This window comes from Thalassophryne amazonica, chromosome 9, assembly GCF_902500255.1.
Source record: "Thalassophryne amazonica chromosome 9, fThaAma1.1, whole genome shotgun sequence".
Classification (NCBI taxonomy): domain Eukaryota; kingdom Metazoa; phylum Chordata; class Actinopteri; order Batrachoidiformes; family Batrachoididae; genus Thalassophryne; species Thalassophryne amazonica.
The window spans coordinates 113,119,194-113,125,279 of NC_047111.1; positions in this window are offsets into that span (position 1 = coordinate 113,119,194).

Sequence of the window (6,086 nt, forward strand, 5' to 3'; positions counted from 1 at the left end):
GTGGGAAGGAAAAACTCCCTTTTAACAGGAAGAAACCTCCAGCAGAACCAGGCTCAGGGAGGGGCAGTCTTCTGCTGGGACTGGTTGGGGCTGAGGGAGAGAACCAGGAAAAAGACATGCTGTGGAGGGGAGCAGAGATCAATCACTAATGATTAAATGCAGAGTGGTGCATACAGAGCAAAAAGAGAAAGAAACAGTGCATCATGGGAACCCCCCAGCAGTCTACGTCTATAGCAGCATAACTAAGGGATGGTTCAGGGTCACCTGATCCAGCCCTAACTATAAGCTTTAGCAAAAAGGAAAGTTTTAAGCCTAATCTTAAAAGTAGAGAGGGTGTCTGTCTCCCTGATCTGAATTGGGAGCTGGTTCCACAGGAGAGGAGCCTGAAAGCTGAAGGCTCTGCCTCCCATTCTACTCTTACAAACCCTAGGAACTACAAGTAAGCCTGCAGTCTGAGAGCGAAGCGCTCTATTGGGGTGATATGGTACTACGAGGTCCCTAAGATAAGATGGGACCTGATTATTCAAAACCTTATAAGTAAGAAGAAGAATTTTAAATTCTATTCTAGAATTAACAGGAAGCCAATGAAGAGAGGCCAATATGGGTGAGATATGCTCTCTCCTTCTAGTCCCCGTCAGTACTCTAGCTGCAGCATTTTGAATTAACTGAAGGCTTTTTAGGGAACTTTTAGGACAACCTGATAATAATGAATTACAATAGTCCAGCCTAGAGGAAATAAATGCTGTGAATTAGTTTTTCAGCATCACTCTGAGACAAGACCTTTCTGATTTTAGAGATATTGCGTAAATGCAAAAAAGCAGTCCTACATATTTGTTTAATATGCGCTTTGAATGACATATCCTGATCAAAAATGACTCCAAGATTTCTCACAGTATTACTAGAGGTCAGGGTAATGCCATCCAGAGTAAGGATCTGGTTAGACACCATGTTTCTAAGATTTGTGGGGCCAAGTACAATAACTTCAGTTTTATCTGAGTTTAAAAGCAGGAAATTAGAGGTCATCCATGTCTTTATATCTGTAAGACAATCCTGCAGTTTAGCTAATTGGTGTGTGTCCTCTGGCTTCATGGATAGATAAAGCTGGGTATCATCTGCGTAACAATGAAAATTTAAGCAATGCCGTCTAATAATACTGCCTAATGGAAGCATGTATAAAGTGAATAAAATTGGTCCTAGCACAGAACCTTGTGGAACTCCATAATTAACTTTAGTCTGTGAAGAAGATTCCCCATTTACATGAACAAATTGTAATCTATTAGACAAATATGATTCAAACCACCGCAGCGCAGTGCCTTTAATGCCTATGGCATGCCCTAATCTCTGTAATAAAATTTTATGGTCAACAGTATCAAAAGCAGCACTGAGGTCTAACAGAACAAGCACAGAGATGAGTCCACTGTCCGAGGCCATAAGAAGATCATTTGTAACCTTCACTAATGCTGTTTCTGTACTATGATGAATTCTAAAACCTGACTGAAACTCTTCAAATAGACCATTCCTCTGCAGATGATCAGTTAGCTGTTTTACAACTACCCTTTCAAGAATTTTTGAGAGAAAAGGAAGGTTGGAGATTGGCCTATAATTAGCTAAGATAGCTGGGTCAAGTGATGGCTTTTTAAGTAATGGTTTAATTACTGCCACCTTAAAAGCCTGTGGTACATAGCCAACTAACAAAGATAGATTGATCATATTTAAGATCGAAGCATTAATTAATGGTAGGGCTTCCTTGAGCAGCCTGGTAGGAATGGGGTCTAATAAACATGTTGATGGTTTGGATGAAGTAACTAATGAAAATAACTCAGACAGAACAATCGGAGAGAAAGAGTCTAACCAAATACCGGCATCACTGAAAGCAGCCAAAGATAGCGATATGTCTTTGGGATGGTTATGAGTAATTTTTTCTCTAATAGTTAAAATTTTGTTAGCAAAGAAAGTCATGAAGTCATTACTAGTTAAAGTTAATGGAATACTCAGCTCAATAGAGCTCTGACTCTTTGTCAGCCTGGCTACAGTGCTGAAAAGAAACCTGGGGTTGTTCTTATTTTCTTCAATTAGTGATGAGTAGAAAGATGTCCTAGCTTTACGGAGGGCTTTTTTATAGAGCAACAGACTCTTTTCCAGGCTAAGTGAAGATCTTCTAAATTAGTGAGACGCCATTTCCCCTCCAACTTACGGGTTATCTGCTTTAAGCTACGAGTTTGTGAGTTATACCACGGAGTCAGACACTTCTGATTTAAAGCTCTCTTTTTCAGAGGAGCTACAGCATCCAAAGTTGTCTTCAATGAGGATGTAAAACTATTGACGAGATACTCTATCTCCCTTACAGAGTTTAGGTAGCTACTCTGCACTGTGTTGGTATATGGCATTAGAGAACATAAAGAAGGAATCATATCCTTAAACCTAGTTACAGCACTTTCTGAAAGACTTCTAGTGTAATGAAACTTATTCCCCACTGCTGGGTAGTCCATCAGAGTGAATGTAAATGTTATTAAGAAATGATCAGACAGAAGGGAGTTTTCAGGGAATACTGTTAAGTCTTCTATTTCCATACCATAAGTCAGAACAAGATCTAAGATATGATTAAAGTGGTGGGTGGACTCATTTACTTTTTGAGCAAAGCCAATAGAGTCTAATAATAGATTAAATGCAGTGTTGAGGCTGTCATTCTCAGCATCTGTGTGGATGTTAAAATTGCCCACTATAATTATCTTATCTGAGCTAAGCACTAAGTCAGACAAAAGGTCTGAAAATTCACAGAGAAACTCACAGTAACGACCAGGAGGACGATAGATAATAACAAATAAAACTGGTTTGTCTGTTGGAGCCCTAAAAAAAATCATAGGGGCCCCCATAATCAGCATTCATCACAATGGTAAGTATTGTTCTGTCTTTTATTGTTAGTCTTTTCTCCTTTTTTGGGGGGTGGGGGTACAAACCTCTAGTAATAATGTGTTAAACAAGTTAGAAAAAGTTCTCTTGCATGGCCATGTGACCCTCATGAGTAGTTGGTCTAAACTGGTGGCTGCACTGTAGTTTCTTGTCAGCCCTTGGGGGCCCCCTACTGGCCTGCTACCTCAAGTGGTTGCCTGCCTTGCCTTGGTCCACTTTCAGCACACAACCACAGTGAAAATGAAAGCATTCCAATACTTTCTCTGCTTTCCTCTGCAATTTTTGTTTTATGCATGTTACATTTATTGCCAAACTAAAAATTTAAAATTTCATTTTATATAACACCAAATTACAACAAAGCCTCAAGGTGCCTCATACAAGTAAAGTCTAACCTTACCAACCCAAAGAGCAGGCACACAGGTGACAGAGGGGTGACCCTGTATGGGCCATTCTAACAGTTACAAGGTGTTGAGATCACACATGCGTTTACGTCACGGGGGTGGGGGGTGGTATCATCCAGCGGCCTGGGGTGCAGGGTCAGTGGGGCTGTCACCACGGTAACATGTATTCCAAACTCAGACTGTAATGTGCTGTATCATTTTCATGGCATCTCACGGTCAGTCCAGCATCCTGCGGTCCACAGCTGCCCAACCCATTAACTGTCGAATTAGGTGTTCAAACACCACATGGACACCAGCATGAGTATGTTTGCATTGACACCATCTGAAGCCACCATTCTTACAAACTAGTATGTTGGGGGAGGGGGGGTGCTCTCAATAACAGCAGCAATGTCCAGCATCTGTCACCTCATCCTTTTATGCAAGTCACAGAGGGCGTGGATAATTTACATATTTTTCTTAAAATCTCTATTCATATACACAAACTAACCAATTACCTGCTCCAGGGCAGGTTTGATTCAGAGACTTAAATGAAAACTTCATTTTCATTAACAAAGCTATCATCTCCCACCTATTCCAGATTCCAGAGAAACGTTAGGGCGCGACTAGAATGTCTATTCTTGGGCTGCCCCAAGAATAGACATAGACACACACACACACACACTTTCAACCGTGTACTCCAATTAAGGGTGACGGAAGTGCTCAATAGCCTGTGTCACTCACCGTATGTCAGAGTGTATGTGTGCCAAGTTTGGCTCAATTCCATGGTGCTGTTTGGACAGGAGAAGGACATGTCCACACACATCTCTTAGTATAGATATACAAGGGACAAGTGAGAAATTTTGAGCCTGAGCCAGAGAAAGTAGGACGATTATTCATCTTTTGCACCCAGAAACCAACATTTCTCACCATTGCACCCAGTCAATCAAAACTACACGCATTCGATAAATGTTGGTATTTACAGTATATTTAACAATTATAGTCATTTATACTTAAATCTCATAAAATTGTGTAAAATGACTTAACAAAATGCACCTGATTTTATAAACAGCACTCCAACTCCTTTAAGGCGGGTTACATTCCCGCTACGGCCTGACTGTTGGTTCCTCGTCTCAGTCAATACAGCAAGTACAGCAGGCCGTCGTTCAACAAGCATGATCTGCCTTTTATACGCGGGGCATGATGGTGACATAGGTCCCAGTTACACTGGTTTGCCCGATTGAACTCAGGGGTATTGTCCTTTGTTGAGGTGGGGGGTGTGGTACAGGTTCTCCAGTAGGCAAACAGGGAACTTTGCAGTGTGACTGATTAATAGGTCAAGGCACTGGACCAAATTTGCTTGTTTTAACAATTAATTTTTGATGCCTCCTTTTGAGTATTTCATAAGTTGTATTATATGGCTGCAATACTACACGCACTCTGATTGGCTAATTTCCGGTCTGATATTTAACCATTTGAATCCAGTTACCATGACAATTGGTCCAGAATGTGTATCACATTCATTACAAACCAGAAAGCTAAAAACACAATTACCAAAACAAAGTCAGACATGAACATACTCCAAAAATATCTAAACAGCATCAGAAAAAAATACACAGATTGAAAGCTTACCAGCTAACGACCAGACCATCTGTTAGCAAGTTCTTCATGGAAGGGACGAGAACAAGTCAGACTACGAGCCCAAAACAGTCAGCAGCTTTCATGCACTCAACAAAAATATAAAAGCAACACTTTTGGTTTTGCTCCCATTTTGTATGAGATGAACTCAAAGATCTAAAACTTTTTCCACATACACAATATCACCATTTCCCTCAAATATTGTTCACAAACCAGTCTAAATCTGTGATAGTGAGCACTTCTCCTTTGCTGAGATAATCCATCCCACCTCACAGGTGTGCCATATCAAGATGCTGATTAGACACCATGATTAGTGCACAGGTGTGCCTTAGACTGCCCACAATAAAAGGCCACTCTGAAAGGTGCAGTTTTGTTTTATTGGGGGCGGGATACTTCAGTAAAATTTGGAGGTGGTTCCATCATTCTGTGGGGCTGTGTGGCCAGTGCAGGTACTGGGAATCTTGTTAAAGTTGAGGGTCACATGGCTTCCAGTCAATATCAGCAGATTCTTGAGAACAATGTTCATAAATCAGTGACAAAGTTGAAGTTGCGCAGGGGCTGGATCTTTCAACAAGACAACGACCCTAAACACTGTTCAAAATCTACTAAGGCATTCGTGCAGAGGAATAAGTACAACGTTCTGGAATGGCCATCTCAGTCCCCAGATCTGAATATTATAGGAAAATCTGTAGTGTGATGTCCATGCTCCGAAACCAACAAACCTGACTGGCAATGTTTTGTAAAGAATGGTCCAAAATACCTTCAACCAGAATCCAGACTCTCATTGGAAGCTATAGGAAGTGTTTATGGGTGATTCCTAGACTACGGGCACTTATGTCCTTTGATCATATTGTATGAAAAACAGAAAAAAGGGGAAATTTCACACTTAGTTATCTTTACAATGAAAGTGTGTTAAGAAATTTGTTCTAGTAGTCTATGATGACTTTTTCACCTTTTTTCAGCATCATTATATGCAAATATTGCTGTTTTGTGCTTGTCCCACAACCAGACTTTTCATCTTCAATGATAAAAATGAATGGTAAAGAAACGTTTTTTTCTAATGTTTTAAAATATCTCTGAATAAAATATCAGTAAAATAATCATAACATAATTGGGGTATTCAATGTCATACAACTGTTGTGATTTTTTTTTTTTTTTGTT